This window comes from Epargyreus clarus, unplaced genomic scaffold (assembly GCF_041222505.1).
Source record: "Epargyreus clarus isolate Ecla_fem2 unplaced genomic scaffold, WU_Ecla_fem_2.2 ptg000004l, whole genome shotgun sequence".
In the NCBI taxonomy this organism is placed as follows: Eukaryota; Metazoa; Arthropoda; class Insecta; order Lepidoptera; family Hesperiidae; genus Epargyreus; species Epargyreus clarus.
The window spans coordinates 8,611,957-8,630,309 of NW_027332212.1; the positions used below are offsets into that span (position 1 = coordinate 8,611,957).

Consider the following 18,353-nt stretch of genomic DNA (forward strand, 5'->3'; position numbering starts at 1 on the left):
ACACCCTTCAAACCGGAACACAGCAGCGCCTAACACTGCAGTTATTAGGTAGAAATAGGTGTGGCGGTGGTGCCGCCGGAGTCGAACCAAAATGGGTTCTACCACCTCCAAATACATACAATACAATACAATGGCTTTAGCGAAAAGTACTACCTCGTAAAAGTAAAACGCAGTGCAGGAGCAAAATGAGGAAGGTACAACAAACAGCGCCGGATTAACAGCGAGTCAATTGTAAGCTCCCCTTGATACACTGTCAAAAAGATAAAAGATACGCCGTTATACCTGTTACCTTATTTTTATGGATATCGATTCAACTACGCGTGTTGCAGCCCTATTTTTGATCAAAACTCTATCTAGAATAGTTTTAAGGCCACATTTAATAAACAAATATGTCACGTAAGATACTTTACATAACATATCAGTAAAGTTTAGATATTTATAGTGCTTATTACATTTATATTAATCACATTACAATGGCTTAAGCCATTCTAAATCATTAAATTAAAGTGCATTACAGCGACGGAATCGACAACGAAAAAACAACGGATTAACTACGAGCCGATTGTTCATCCTCTACAAAAAGATAAAGATATGCCGTTGCACACATTTAACTATTTCTTGAGTTACAACTTATAAAACTTCGTAATGGACATTAACGTTTCAGTTAAGGGGGTTTCGAATATACTCCAGAGTTAGAGCTCTAGTGCACCTATAATAAATTCTGTCGTTTAGCAACCTGTTTAGCTCAAGTGCTACCATAGCGGCCTGTTTCATAGATTTTTGCTATTTTCTTTATTTCCATTTTTTTTTTGCTAACGTATAGGTACACTTAAAAATCAATATCATTAATGGTTTTTGCTTAAAAATGTATCAATATTGAGACATACTTTGACAATAATTGTACATACATAGACACACATGCCCAGTACACAGTACGTAAAAAACGAATACATTTATATAATTAACATCCTTCAATGCAACGACATTCAAATATTCCGTATTGATCTACTCACTTCAATTGCAATTCATTACAACTCGAATATCCAATTCATTTAAAGCTACAAGTGCAGACACACAATGAGACCGTTGAAAAAGAAACAGCACAGATAAAAAGAAAAACGTAGCAGATCAAAAACTAGACATAAAAGAAAGAAAGGCTTCAACGGAATTTGCCGCTCCATTCGTACTCATCAATCGTTTACTTTTGGAATCAAGCATTTTAAATTGAATTTTCAGAGTTTGACAGGATTCGGTCAACTTCACTTATTACAAGATTTCCATGCATGAGATTCCAATAAGATAATAATTAAGTACTCGTAATAATTACGCAACCATCAAAATAAATAACTTTAATTAATTACTGTTAAAATAAACGCGGCTATGCTTATGAATGGCATTGGAATTTTAATTTCTGGTCTATTTATTTTGTGTAAGTCGATTTTATTTCCGTAAACCTACTTTTGATATTACCTTTATTTATTTTTTTCGTTTTCTACTTTATTTTGATTACTTTGGCTTTTAATAGGTAGGAAAAACAAAAGACACAGGGCAAAAATATTTTCTAAGCCGAAAAGTTTTCAAAAAATTATTGGCATACTCCTTACTTTCCTACATCATAAAATATTTACAATGGGTTCCGTAACATTTACATAAATTTTTAACCATCGAACTCCAGTCGACAATTTTTCCTGTTATATACCGCAAATCGACTTCTCTCAAAGTTGGAAGCGAAAAGTTAGCGCAGATACAAAAGGAAACATAGGACGAGGATAAAACCAACAGCGTCGGATCACAAACTAGACAGAAAAGAGGAGGAAAGATAAAGGCTCTAACGGAGTTCTCCATCAAACGTTTACTCTGCGCTACGACTTTTTTCTCGACTTTCGAGTTTAATATCGATTTTAACTGGTTTGTCGCAAGCTATTTTCTTATTGCATAAAAGTAAAGTAATATTATGTACTGAAGATATTCCTAGGTATTTCTAACATGCACGCAATAATAATAATAACGCAACGAAATGCCAATGAATGGTAAATAATTAATCACTTAAAGAAGAAATTAGAAAAGATATAAGTAGCATGTCGACTGCCCACTTTCTCATTAGAAACACAATTTTCCAAGATGTTATATTTCTCCTTAAGGCACGAAAACAGTATTTTTGGACAAACATCGTCTTAAATAGTTAAGCCGATGTTTGTCCAAAAAAACTGTATTATTTTACACTATAGAGTGTAAAATAATACCATACCGGTACATGTTAACTGCAAATTTAGAAACATTTTCAGGTGTTTGCATATCCTTTGTATACAATGTCCACAGCACAAGGATTCCTAGCATAGACCTGTGGGACTGTGGGCGAGAAAGCGCTTATTATTTTACCATAAATACCTTCAAACCCGCACTTCAATTACACTTTCCACAATTAGGTCAGTTAACTAGTGTCTATGGCAGCAACTAGCAAACACGATTACACATAACCCAGAATTAGTTCAGTTCAGGAAGATTATGTTCCATAACGGCATAAAGTTCCAGCTCGATTGGCGAAGTAAATTAACTCGGTAAACTAGAAAATTAACTAGAAACTTGGTTAACTGATACCCCGTATTGTGCGGTGGGTAATACCACTTTCATTAGCTTCACGCTACCGCTTTTGGAGGCATACAGGTTTCCATATCCATATTATACTGTTTACACATAAAAAGCTAACAAAATTAATATTGGACATTTATGTGGTACTTGATTCTGGTCCAAGATCTAAACCGATCTTTCTGTGAAACGGCTAACTTTTTTCGTTTTTAACATGAACATTTTTGAGACCATTTATCAATAGTATCTTGCAAACAAGCCTTGGTTGAATCTCATTTCCTAGTTAAAGTCGAGTGATAATTTTTTGATACAATATCAAAAAAATATCGAAAATGGTTCATAATAAAAATAAAATTATATTATTAAGTAGTTGAATTTATTTATTAAAAATAAACCGTAAATAATGGCGGAAACTTTATTGCCAACCAATTATATTCACCAAAACCAAACCAAACCAAAAGGCTGTGTATAGAACACTTTAACAAATACTAATATAAAATAAGCAAGTTACGAGTATTATATAAAACAAAGTTCACAGAGCGTAGACTTGTCCATTGGGTAGTCATTCAAATACAAATAACCAGTATCAGATCAAGCGCTACAATTTTGTTTTACGTCCGATCTTATCTATCAAGTGAAATGTAAGCATTACTCATAGCGATTCATGAATATTCTGCCCTAAACCAAGAACTCAACGTAGCGGACACAATGAATGACAAAATATTTTGCGTCATGTAAACTCGTTTATCACCTTAGATGAGTTAAATACATAGATTGATCACTCCTAACAAAACAGTGTAACCAGTTTGAGCATTCAAATTGTTGCGTAAATAAATGTTGCCAAGTCTCCGTTGTAAAATTTCCCTAAAATGTTTGAAATAATTATTTATTTATTACGTAAATTACGTAATATGAGTCTCTAAAAATGCTCTTTATCAAGATTTTTTTTTTTGTTTCATAACAATCAATAATACAATCATCCTTTTGTGAATTCATTCAATTTCTGGGCGGTGAAGTATCTTTCTATTTTACTTATCAAAGTTTATCACAAACAACAAATGGTTTCACTTAACGTAACCCTAGGAACGGCGGAAAGTTTAAATTTGTTGACGTATCTCCGCCCTGAGTGCTTTAAATATTTTGCCGGTTTGAAAAAGATCGTGGAAGGTAATATAATTTTGGTAGTTTTGTTTTCTTTTTTTGTGAATTTATTTTGAAGTGAGGTGTAATATTTATATTTTGGAGTATTAGGAATGTAGCTAATATTACATTAACTGTAGATTTGGTCAAAGGCAACTTTTAGCGTACCATCTTTTGTTTTTTTTTTTTGTTAACGATGGGGAATCCTTCAAAAGGTACCCGGTGCCGTGGGAGCGACACAAGGTTATGTGGGACTCTTACCGCACTAAAACCCCGCCGGTGGCCGTTCTCGGCGCTGCGTAGAGGACTCTGGGGTCTCCAAAGGAACGCAACCGAAGTCCTCTTAACGCGTTGCCCCGTCGGGCTCCGCCCAGGTGAGCATGACGCTCGCCACAACGTCTGGTGCGCACCATCTAAGTCTATCCTATCCCACCATCCTAACTCCTACTACTAAGTGACGACCTGTCATAGTCATAAGGAGTAGATAGTGAGAGTAGAGAGTGAGGAGTAGAGAGTAGGAGTAGAGATAGACCTGTATAGAGTTGGTTATAGACGTCAATGCGTGCCAGTGATCATGAACTACACTCTGAAAAATTATATTAATATACACGCCTTCTCAAAAAAATATAACCCAGAGTAACCATGGGTCATCAAACTGAAAGCACTAGTCCATTACCATATTACCCACATCAAAGCCGTTAAAACAGTCCATCCAAAGCCCATACAATCTGTCACATTTTATGCAATCGATGTACAACAAGTGCCCGGTCGGATGGCACCAGCCGACCACCTTAAGTGCATATATCCATTTCAGAGCTTAATGGAAGCTTTCATCGTTCAACCAGCGGAGATAAATGTGGCATACTTGTGCAATTTGCTTTTGAAGTTTACTCCGTGTGTGCGAACACGGTAATGCACTAAAGCACTCGCTTCGCCAATAATTTAACCATTTAAATTGCATCTATCAATCGCGGGCTAAAATATCGAACATGGCAACGTCGCGTATATTTAGTGATATTCGAAAGATATTCTGAATATATTTTAGTAGCGTTGGTGGCAGTTCACATTAGTTACTAGCTAGCCAATCCCAACACTAACTAAACTATCTAACCTACTGAATAAAACTAATTAAACAGCCTAATCTAATCAAAGATAATCAAATACAATAGACCGTCTAATAGTAATAATACGCCGGACATGAAAAGAAAACGTGTCATCTGTGTTACTTGTAACAAACTTATTACCAATTGGTACCAAGTTGTTTTGAAATATATTGTATATCTAATCTCCGTTGGTCGAACCGACACTTTTATAGGGACGAGTAGAGATAAATATGTGTCGGGTACATATTGGCATATGTTATGTATATTGTGTATTCCAGTAGCACTATAGATGTTCATGGAAGCATCAGAAACTACTTACTATGAACTTCACCTGAACTGCATGCTCGTTTGCTATTGCTATATTATAAAAAATAATGCGACATCCTTTACTTTCATCCTTTGTAACGTTATTAATACTGAGAGAATATTACGGAAAAAATCTTACAATTTCCGAAGAATTCTTTCTTCAATAAGAATATTATAAGGTCATACCAGATACCTGGAACCTAATGAAAGCGCTTGCGGAAGACCAGTAAATATAGAAATTCTTTATTACCAAGAGTCTACGGTGCCATTTAATTAAGAATATTCTTAACAGAAATTATAGAGAAAAAATATATTGTTGTCTAGTTTGCAGCGTAAAAGCACTATAAAGTTTATTAAATGGTAACGTTTATAGCCGAAACTCGCACACGACAATAAGGAATTTCAAAAGAGCACTTTTATGACATTAGGCCGGTCCGTCTATTTAAGTGAAACGAGTTTCCGCTACTCGTCAAGAGATGGCGCTACGAGTATTCTGAATCACGCAATCGAAGTTTTCTCAGAATCTTGCATATATACAAACTTCGAACTGAGACTGTCGGATCACAGCCGCTCCTCGGGCATGTTCACCTAACGCGGCGGGAGATCTCCTGCTGCCAAATAACCAAACGCTGACTGAAATACGGCGTCCAAACGCTTGTCAAACTGTTACAAATTCAAAAGTGTGGATAGTGCGTCCGACTTGATTTGTGTAGGTTTACAAGAGATGTAGCATAGATTTTGATCAAGCCAAATGTTTATAGAAGTTTGTAGAAGATTTTATTATCCATATTATAATGAGAATCAATCTGTCAGTATGTGAAACCCTTGGAGTTTTAGTAGAAGTCGATGTGAGATAGATAGAGATTAGAAAAGCTTCAAAAACAGAATTATAATTTTGACTTCCTTTAACGCACTAAAACCTTACCGCGATATCGTGAAAGCATATCCCCGGGTATTAACTATCGCATAGAGCGCTTCAACAAGAGGCTTCACTGAAAACTAAGATATAAAGGAAGATAAAGTTACATGAACACAACTGAACTAGGAACTTAGACCTGCCACGGTGGAGCGTAATAAAAGCTTTTTATAAATTAAAGCACTTTGTTTTGCACTTCTTTAACTAGTTTTCCTCTGTTTAATGTTCATTTGTGATGTTCTCGTAAATAATAAAATTGTGCTAACAGCAGTTTTTTCTAAAGTTTTAACGCCGTGAAACTTGAAAGTTACAGGTGAACAATGTTTTAAAACTACAGTAAAACTAAACGAATATTTTCATGTAAAGTCTCCGGTGTGAAAATATGAGGATTTCTTATAATATAGGAGTAGCAGATGATCATGAACTCCACGTGTAGGTGAAGTGGCTACTGCCGCCCATGGATATCTCAAGAAACCCTAGATAAGATTAGAGTCCTCAGGACAGTCATAGATACGTTGCTACCCCTGAGAAATAAGTTGGAATTTGTGAATAAGGTATATCCACTAATCGACAGTTTCATCGCTAGCGCCTTGAACAATATCTTAATGCATTTTTATATCATTAGAGCAGAAACCAATATTAGAAACCAATATTTTTTATACCAATATTTTCCGTATGTTAAAAACGAAACCATTATAGGATCACTAATACGTCTGTCCGTCTGTCATAGCCAATTTGCTCCGAAGATATTTTAGTTTCAAATATGTATAATTATTTTGTGATTCCCAGATCACAAAATAGTTATACATTTTTCATAATTTTGAAAAATCACATTCGCATGGACTTGAACCCAGGGCTCTATCAGTGGACGAAACCCATACCACTAGCCCACACCGCTGCATACACACTTTCCACCAATAACAATAACTTAGCATGCTTTGAAGCGGCACCGTGTAATAAATTTGTCTTAACATTTAATCTGGCGCAGCCCACGATACTATCCGATAATTACCAAGACTGTAATTTGTATTCGTAATTGTCTGTGGTAACTCTGTTCCACAATTATCTAAGTTGCTCTCAATATTTTATTTCTGCTTAATAACAGCAGTGTTAAGCGCATCTGTTCTGGTTTGAAGGGTGTGGTAAGGAAAACATACTTTTCCGATACGTCCCAGCTTAGTCCTCAGGGGCAACAGCGCATCAGTGGCCGACGTCAGGTCAGGAATATCTAATGTTATCTCAGGTTGAGTACAGATGATTTGGTGGTAGAACCCTTTGTGGTTCGACTCCGGCGGCACCACCGCCACACCTATTTCAACCTAATAACAGCAGTGTTAAGCGCTGCTGTGTTCCGGTTTGAAGGGTGTGGTAAGGGAGACAGACTTTTCCGAGGCGTTCCAGCTTAGTCCTCAGGGGTAGCGGCGCATCTGTGGCCGACCTCAGGTAGGAATATCTAATCCTATCTGGGGTTGATTACAGATGTCCATGGGCGGCAGTAGCCACTTACCATCAGGTGGACTGCATGCTCGTCTGCTACTCTTATATTATAAAAAAAAAAAAAAAAAATAGATGTCCATGGGCGTTAGTAGCCTCTTACCATCAGGTGGGCTACAGGCTCGTCTGCTCCTATATTATAAAAAAAATCTGGCGCAGCCATATACCATCCGATAATTACCAAGACCCTAATTTGTATTCGTAATTATCTGGCAGCTTTGTTCCGCAATTATCTAAGTTGGTCTAAATAATTCACATAAAACTCTCATTAGACAGAGTTAGGGCAGTTTTGAGCGTTAACTAAAATTGGTGGCACCGTATACGAATATAACTATCGTGACACTGTTCCAACTCTGTTAGTTTCTAAATAAGTTTAAAAACTCTTGTGTTTGAGGTTACTCCATGTTTTGAAAGTTTCTGTACAAATGCTAGAGATTTGAATAAGATACTTAGTTTTCTGAATTCGAGGAACCGTTTCTATAATTAGTCTAATAATTTATTTTCAAACATTTATTTCGGACGACCCGCCTAGTTGAGTGGTTACTATACCGATCCTACAGAAGATTTTCGGTTCCATCCCCAGTCGAGCACATCTAAATCATGAACTTAGATTCCTAGATACTTCTTTGATCTTCTTCTATAGAACCCACAATACAAGGAATTATAGTGTGGACGATAAAGAGTGAAAACGTATTCTCATGTATGTACAATTCTTATACTTACATCAGTGTTTTTCAAAGTGTGCGACCCCCTGGAATTCGTCTATGTATGTGAGTATTTGACTACATCAAACTGCTGACCAAAACAGCGCTACACTGGTAAATTGGACGACAAATAGTTTCTTTAACTATTATCTAAATAGTTTAATTTCGCATATCAATTCCCACATTCACAAACACAACAAAACATTTATAGATCCGTGTGATATCGTAATAAAAGGTGCAAAGATTACGCCAGTCGTCACCCGACACGTCGTTCGCAGGAAATAAGTTTCAAATCGCGTTAGTGGCTCGCGTGTAGGGTTGCCAGGCGACTTGATTTAGCCGGACATGTGGAGATTTTCAGTCTTGTCCTGCTTAAAATTGCAAGTATATCAAGAATTTGATGTCATTTTATAATATTGTTTGGTTATCTTTAAGTTTTATTCTATAGATAATATGTTGACTACAACCTTTAGGTATATCTCACTATTCAACATAGGACTTTCCCTGCAACTGGATAAGTCCTAGATTTTACTCGACCACACTATATCAGTGTGAAAGGTTTTATTTTATGAAAAAAAAAAAATTGTCAATGTTTACAAAAGAAAAAGTATTTTTAGATTTTCGGGCTAAACAAATTAATCTATCATCCTTTGAGGTCCATTGTACACTGACGTATATTATACTTGATACCACCTCGACACGTCCTCTACTTTACGAATTCAATAGTTCTAGCTGTCTTCATCAAACTATCGATCCACAGTTCATTGGTCCACACAACCTTAAATTTACATAATTCCGTGTCCAGCTTTCCTATATCCAAGCCTGGCAACCCTAGTCGCGTGCTGAGCGTTAGTTAAATGGAAAATATTTCTGTATCGCCTATGGGCGTGAAGCGGCTCGGCTCATGCGATTTGCGCCGAGCTTCACCACCCACGATAAACTGATTGCACTTTTATTTAGTTTCAATTCCTTGCTACGTGATTTTTATTTACGTTTACATGATGTGTTTTGCTGCTTTAGTATTTAATTATTTTAGCCATAAAGTTAAAAGCAACGACGACCAAATTTAGGCAAAAGTAGCACACCCAGGTCCACAGATGGACCGATGACCTAAAGAAAACGACTAGAAACTACTGTGTTCGGAGGGTACAGGACTGATTAGAGTGGCGCCAATCAAAAAGTTGATGGATGGGTGGGGCCAAGTGGGGTGGGGTTACGTGCTTAAGTAAAGAAGTAATTATACTTAACCTATATTGGCTCTATATAAGATTAAGCCAATGCAAAAATATGTTTTTTGTTTGATTAAAAATAAATGTCTCTTTTTATATAATGTTGATGTAGTAGACATGCGTACAGTCCTCTTAATCATAAGTGGTCAACTAATAGAGATTGTACAACAATTACCAAATTGTTTAGTTTGACGACCCGCGTGGCGGAGCGGTCACCATGCCGGTCTGACACGCAGAGGGTCCCGGGTTCGATCCCCGGCCAGACGGATATCTAAATGATGAATTTAGATTTCTGTTTCTGGGTCTGGGTGTTTGTGTATTTGTCTATGTGCGTGTCCATGGCACCCACGATACAGGGAACCCTAGTGTGGGGCTGTGAGTGTAGAAAGCGTTTGTTTGTTCGTTTGTTTACAATATTTCCTCGATACAAAAAATTGATTATTTATATTCTACGATGTCTGTATGATAGAAAATCTACTCAAGTAAGTAGTACCCTACATTCAAATTAATATTCATTCGGGGAGGAATGTTTTGAAGTAATCCTATCCTATCCGTTTCACTAGGTCGGGTTAACGTTAATAAGTGTTTTAGTTAAGCAATTCATTAGTTATTTATACTCCTCTAATATGCATTGCAACCGATCCTGGATGTATTTGAACCAGCCTTTCCGAAGTATATGGGAATAATTGATAAAGTTCGTCTCTACTCTGAATGTTAAATGAAAGCAGATATCTTGAGAGGAAATTGGGCTTCCTTATTGCGATGAAACAGTTTTAATTGTATTTGTGTTTGTCTAGATAAAAGTCATTGAATATGTAATCACCATCATGAGTTTCACCAATTATTGGAAGATTACCATTGCAATCTTCCTAAATACTATTTTATTTTACAAAGTACTTGATTCATCATCATCATCATCAACCCATTATTGTCCCACTGCTGGGCACGGGTCTCCTCTCATAATGTGTGGATTAGGCCATAGTCCACCGCGCTAGCCAAGTGCGTATTGGTAGACTTCACATACCTTTGAGATTTTTTTTATATAAATCTCAGGTATGCAGGTTTCCTTACGATGTTTTCCTTCACCGTAGCAAATGATAATTAATTTCTACCTACTTGATTGAAATTACCAAAATAATGAAAACCTGCTTAATAACATAATGATGTACACTATGAAAGAGTAAACTCAAAAAATCAGTATATTATGAGCAATAAAGAACTAAGTACGTAAAAATGAATCACAGAAATTAATTACCTATTATGAAATTATGCCCACTATTTGATGGATTAATTATAGTTAATCCATTATTATAATTAATTATAATTAATTCATCGAATATTGGGCATAATTTAGGTATTTACCCAAATTAAGCGGATTAAATTGTAAGTTAACGGTATCTGTTATACAATTTAAGATAGTATAATATAATATAAATTGTACTTCACTGCATAGTCTCTTCAATGATAATGTTGACATGTAGTACACCGCCAGTCGTCAGCCTTGTGTCACGTATATTCAGAGCTAAAAACCTCGAATTCAAATAATTTAAAACAATATCCAACCTACTTATAGCGCCCCCTACCGGTAAATGTCATTATCGTTTTTCGTGCAGCCTGTGTACATTAATGATTTTTCAAAATAAGAAATAAAATAAGTAATTTATCGTAAAAATTGTTAATTTATAACAAATATTTCAATTCATAATTTATAAAAGACGTAGGTGTGATATATTGTGCAGAAAAGTTACAATGGAAAATAAAGAATTTTGACGAAATTATTCTGAAGACTTGTACTAGGCGGCCATTACGAATGCCGTCGCAAATTGAAAATGTATTATTTTCATTTATTAAAGATAAGATGATAATCTTATATATTAATGAGGAATGACAAGGTAAATTTTTACATATATATTTTTCCAAGCAAAGGATTTTTAGATTACCATATTATTCTGTAGCAAGGAATTTGACGTCTTATGTTCATTAACTAAGCTTGTCACCTATTTAGGTGATCTCGCTTATATAAATCCTTATATAAATCTCGCTTATATAAAGCTATGAACATAGAAATAAGGTGCTATTTAGCCCCGTGCATGGGTACTAACCCGTTTATACTGAGTATTTACTCACATAAAAGAATCTACTATTGAGTAGAATATACCTAATAGGTATTCACCCGTTCAAATAAGGTTATGACCCTTACATATTGGATATTTACGTACATAACAAGAAATAGGGTGCTATTTAGCCCCATTCATGGGTACTAACCTGTTTATATTGAGTATTTACTCACATAAAATAATCTACTATTGAGTAGAATATACCTAATGGATATTCATCCGTTCAAATAAGGGACCCTTACATATTGGATATTTACCTATATAACAACTATAACAAGATACTACTATTAAGTAGACGGATACAACGGATATTCATCCATTCTAATAGGGTATGATGTCCTTCACATTGGGTAAATAACCCAAATAACAAAATACTAATAATCAGTAGATAGACACAACTATTACCATCGAGTGGGTGTAATGATTTTAATGAATTAACATTTTATTGAAGAATCATTCAGATTAATAATGTACATGATACAGGACATAGAGATGACAATTTATATCTTTTTGTAATACTCTAGAAGAACCTAAATTTGTATTAACCATTCATAAGAATTTGGTATCTAGGTAGATCAGCATATTAAAGAGTAATTTACTAAAGGAACTATCTATCTATCTAGATGGTGATAGATAGACTAAAGGAAAAAATAGTTTAAAGGAAGAACACTTTTTTTTTTTTTTTTTTTTTTTTTTTTTTTTGTCGAGGGGGAAACCTTCAAAAGGTACCCGACAACGTGGGAGCGACGCCGAGTTATGTGGGATTTTTACCGCACTAAAACCCCCCCGGTGGCCGTCCTCTGCGCTGCGTTGAGGGCTCCGGGATCTCCAAAGGAACGCAACCGGAGTCCTCTAAGCGCGTTGCCCCGTCGGGCTCCGCCCAGGTGAGCTTGACGCTCGCCACACCATCTGGTGTATACGACGGTATGCGACCACACATACCGTCGTCCTTCCCGGGGCCGCTGGCCGGGCGGTTCGAGCTCCCACTCTTGCCGCCCCCAACCCCGGAAGCCCCCTTTTAGTCGCCTCTTACGACAGGCAGGAGATACCGTAGCCCTATTCTAGTCCCGGAACTACAGGGACACCGCGCCGGGGGCCCTTATCTACGGCCGCGGCGGCTCCTCCTCCGAGCGGGTTCAGCGCGCTCCCTGGCTCGTTCGGCGTCTTCCTTCGCAGACATGACCACGTCGCAGAAGGTGATCATGCCGTTCCAGGCCTCGCTGCGCTGAACCATCGCTCCGACGATGGCCGACGGAGACAGATCCGGTCCCACTTTTTCGACGAGGATCCGCCGCTGCGACTCCCACGCTGGGCAGTACTGCAGCGTGTGCTGTGCGGAGTCCTCGTCGTGTCCGCAGTGATGGCAATGGGCCGTCTCCTCTCTTTGTATCCTATTCAGATACTCACCGAAACAGCCATGTCCGGTGAGTATCTGAGTAAGACGGTAGGTCACTCTACCCCTACTCTTCAGCCAGGCCCGCAAGTTTGGTAGGATAGCGTCAACCACCCTTTGGCGTATGTTCCGAGGCTCCTGGAGCCGTTCGCGCCAGCACCTCAGAGCGCGCCATCTGGCTCTCCTCCGAAGCGCTCCGATCGTCTCTTCGTCGAAGGGTTCAGTCCTCTGACGGAGGTCGCGGATCTTATAGAAGACCCGTGCGTCCATATCCGCCAGAATGTCCAGGGGCGGAAACCGCCCCAGGACTGTCGCCGCCTCATACGATATGGTATGAAATGGTATGGTACGATATGGTATGGTGGCAAATGCTTACTGCTCTCGAGCATTTGACATGATTGTTTCTTAATAATTTTAAATTATTTGCCTTTATAAAGATAATTTGCTATCAATTATCTTATTACTGGTGCTGGTCATTTATTATGTATAATAAATAATAAGAAGAAATTTCATAGTACAAGTACTGGAACAAATGATCGGCAAGATGGTTTAAGAAACAATGATTGTTCAATTCATATATATATAGTACAATATTTTATAATAACAAATATAACGAAGATATTTACACTTCATCCTATGATAAACTTCATCCAAAAGTTTGAGATACTCATACCAAATAGGGTCATTATCTGACTTACAACAAGCCTCATGCACAAATACCTGTGTCACAGAAAGGCTTGATCGAAGTTTCCTTTGGAATAAATCTTCAATCACAACAGATTTTTAGGTGAGTGGTTAATAATGTGGTCGATTATAATTATAATTTTAAAGACCAGTTGTAACAAATAACTATTGAACCAAGCTTTGCAAGTGGTTAGCTTTAAGAGTCTAATTGTATAAACACTTAAACTCATTATTCTCAAGGAATGAAGATTTTTTCAAAATATACTCGGTATGTGTGTAGAAAGACTTCTCACATCAGTGGTAACATATTGTTTACTCTTAACCAATTTTTTACAATATTATTACTTTACCAACACCTGATGATGGTGATGTTGGTTTATATTGAATATCTTGGTCTTAATCTTGAGCTTTAAATAAAGCCTGGCATTCCACTCACTACTTACTATTGTTTTCAAGAATGCATATTTGGATACTAATTCATGATTACCTTAAACAGTGTTTACATGTCTATGGTTAAATGGAAATTCTATGCATTTCAAGTTCTTTCCTTTGGTTTGAGCAGAACACTATATTTATGTTTTTACTAACCTTTTAAAAGATACAAGACCATACATAACTGATTAAGATCTAGGGACATTGTGTCAGTTATATATTTATATAACATAGTTCCTATTTGAAATGTCATAATAATGGACAGGGAACAATAACGACACTTAGTAATTTAGGATCATAGACATAATAAGCTATATCATTCTTTAGGATTTATTGGTTACTTAAAAGATAGTTTGATAATTGGAAATAATACAACTGTTAAGGTTGTTCATTGTATTATACAAGCAATGAATAAATAAAAAATGAAATTGCTTTACTATTAGATAAAAGATTAAAAATCAACACAAGGGTGAAATAAAAAAAAATAAAAAAATATATATATATATATAATAATAATATTAAAAAATAAAAATTATAATAAATGCAAAGATATGTATATATATATAACAAGTTTAATAATGTTTATCAAAGTACTATCCCTCTTACAGATAGATATAATTACAGGTGGTAGTTGTCATATTATTTTTATTATCGGGACACAATCAGTTATGTAACATATGGTCATTATTCTCGGTATTTTTGTTATTTGATTTAAATAACAAATCCGATCAACTATTTAAAGTTAAATGCAGCGTTACTTGTGCTTAAAGATATTTTTTCAATAATCATCTTCAACATGGTGAAACCCTAATACGTGTAGGCAACTCCACAGTTATTTCATATAGAAACAGCATGGTGTTTAATACCCACATTTAACCGTAATATCAAGGCACATATTGGATTTATTGAGTACCCAAAAAATGTTTTTATTTCTCTAATACATTCAATAATTTCAGAATGAATTTGCTATCACTAAATCAAGATTATACATTTGGAATTAACACTTTAAAGGTTTTTAAATAGATTTATTTACTAGGAAACCTACAAGAAGTATGACTTACATGTCATGACTAAGGTTATACTATTTAAATGGGAATATTCATTTTATTTCTAATAAAATAATTGTTGTTAAAGATTATCTCTGAACGGTTGGGGAGTTTGTGGTAGTACCAGACTGGTCCAGACAGTCCTAAAAAATAGTATTAAAAAAAAAAAAAAATAATAAATAAATAAACCTTTCATTTTGGAAGGGTTGCATTTTGGGTCTCATGAATTTAAAAAAAAAAAAAAAAAAAAAAAGATCTAAATCCATTTGTTTTTCGTCAACGCTTTACCCTGTATGTTACTCGCTTCCTCGAGGAGCGTTTCGTTTCTATACACGAATCTCAAGATTTTGTTGCTCTACAAGCAATGTTAGACGCAATAATGAAAACGTGATGCTGGTGCTTATAATATTTTGGCCTAAACAGTGTAAATAACTAGATCTATCTGTAGACTGGTTACAATATTCTTTTCATTTTGATATATATATATCTAGAATTATTTTTGTTCTTAAAATGCATATTTAGGTTTTCTATCCTCCATATCCCAAGTATGCTATTACTTGGGATAGTTACATCTGATGTATAAATATTTTTAGCGAGTTAAGTGTAAAATATTTTATATTATTTAATGGAGATGAAGAAAAAATACTATTTACTTTTTTTGGTTATTGTAATTACTCATATAGTAAAAAAAAAAAAAAAAGAACAATAATAATATATAAGTAATATATAAAAACAATAGATATCGTATATTTTATGACGTTCACTTGGTGTAAGCCCGTGAATGCCATTATTACTACCGATTCGCCTACATCTGAGTCGAGACTTCTAAAAAGTATACATAAACATAATAATAACATTATTGTATATTAACCAAATTGCTTGGCGGAAGATATTGTATATTAAATTGCCACATGAATTTAAACCTTACTATAACCAGTGTTCAAACAATCTAGTATTACCATTATTTCATAGTAATCATAGTATTTGTCCAGCACATCCTTAATAAAATTACCTAGATAGGCCTAGTAACACTTGAGAGTTACAAGAATAAGTTTATTTCTTTTATGTAATCTTATAATACAGTGACCTCCCAGACGACAGTTTCTAGATTTTATCAACCACGGAGGATGATGGCATTGATATATCATTTTTTACAATACATACCATTAGAGAACACGCATTACCACGCTGCTACGCTGACGTCTTAACATATGAGTGTCAGTTAAGACCCTCTTAGAAGGATAGCTGAATGGATCAGATCTAAGTTCAATTTTGTAGTAGAGACGTTACATCAAACGTATACTTGATAACTGTAATTAATATTTAAATAGATATATTAAATTAGGAATTTTAAAAATAATAGGATTTAAATGTTTTTGTATTTTGTTAAATAGGCTCGTTATTTTACAAATCTCTAAACATCTACATGTCAACATTATCATTGAAGAGACTATGCAGTGAAGTACAATTAGAAATTAAACGAACTTACCTAAGTGAAGTTCCAATTTCAATTGTACGAACTGCATAGTCTCGAAATGATATTATAACCCACCCACCCATACTTATATACGATAAGTATTACCCATAATATCATCTATGTTGTAAAATAATCGAGCTAATGAACTTACATCTTGACCCCAGGATCTCTAAACTTAATGACATTTACCGGTAGGGGGCGCTATAAGTAGGTTGGATATTGTTTTAAATTATTTGAATTCGAGGTTTTTAGCTCTGAATATACGTGACACAAGGCTGACGACTGGCGGTGTACTACATGTCAACATTATCATTTCGAGACTATGCAGTTCGTACAATTGAAATTGGAACTTCACTTAGGTAAGTTCGTTTAATTTCTAATTGTACTTCACTGCATAGTCTCTTCAATGATAATGTTGACATGTAGATGTTTAGAGATTTGTAAAATAACGAGCCTATTAAACAAAATACAAAAACATTTAAATCCTATTATTTTTAAAATTCCTAATTTAATATATCTATTTAAATATTAATTACAGTTATCAAGTATACGTTTGATGTAACGTCTCTACTACAAAATTGAACTTAGATCTGATCCATTCAGCTATCCTTCTAAGAGGGTCTTAACTGACACTCATATGTTAAGACGTCAGCGTAGCAGCGTGGTAATGCGTGTTCTCTAATGGTATGTATTGTAAAAAATGATATATCAATGCCATCATCCTCCGTGGTTGATAAAATCTAGAAACTGTCGTCTGGGAGGTCACTGTATTATAAGATTACATAAAAGAAATAAACTTATTCTTGTAACTCTCAAGTGTTACTAGGCCTATCTAGGTAATTTTATTAAGGATGTGCTGGACAAATACTATGATTACTGTGAAATAATGGTAATACTAGATTGTTTGAACACTGGTTATAGTAAGGTTTAAATTCATGTGGCAATTTAATATACAATATCTTCCGCCAAGCAATTTGGTTAATATACAATAATGTTATTATTATGTTTATGTATACTTTTTAGAAGTCTCGACTCAGATGTAGGCGAATCGGTAGTAATAATGGCATTCACGGGCTTACACCAAGTGAACGTCATAAAATATACGATATCTATTGTTTTTATATATTACTTATATATTATTATTGTTCTTTTTTTTTTTTTACTATATGAGTAATTACAATAACCAAAAAAAGTAAATAGTATTTTTTCTTCATCTCCATTAAATAATATAAAATATTTTACACTTAACTCGCTAAAAATATTTATACATCAGATGTAACTATCCCAAGTAATAGCATACTTGGGATATGGAGGATAGAAAACCTAAATATGCATTTTAAGAACAAAAATAATTCTAGATATATATATATCAAAATGAAAAGAATATTGTAACCAGTCTACAGATAGATCTAGTTATTTACACTGTTTAGGCCAAAATATTATAAGCACCAGCATCACGTTTTCATTATTGCGTCTAACATTGCTTGTAGAGCAACAAAATCTTGAGATTCGTGTATAGAAACGAAACGCTCCTCGAGGAAGCGAGTAACATACAGGGTAAAGCGTTGACGAAAAACAAATGGATTTAGATCTTTTTTTTTTTTTTTTTTTTTTTAAATTCATATGAGACCCAAAATGCAACCCTTCCAAAATGAAAGGTTTATTTATTTATTATTTTTTTTTTTTTTTAATACTATTTTTTAGGACTGTCTGGACCAGTCTGGTA

General features: G+C 35.0%; 1 long non-coding RNA gene across 1 annotated transcript; it reads left to right on the plus strand.

Moving 5' to 3' along the window:
- The first annotated feature begins 11,151 nt into the window (after positions 1-11,151).
- On the plus strand, positions 11,152-17,115 carry LOC140757421 (uncharacterized). Its single transcript, XR_012103977.1, has 2 exons — positions 11,152-11,370; positions 16,872-17,115. It is a non-coding gene; the product is annotated as an uncharacterized LOC140757421 (long non-coding RNA).
- The last annotated feature ends 1,238 nt before the right edge of the window (positions 17,116-18,353 follow it).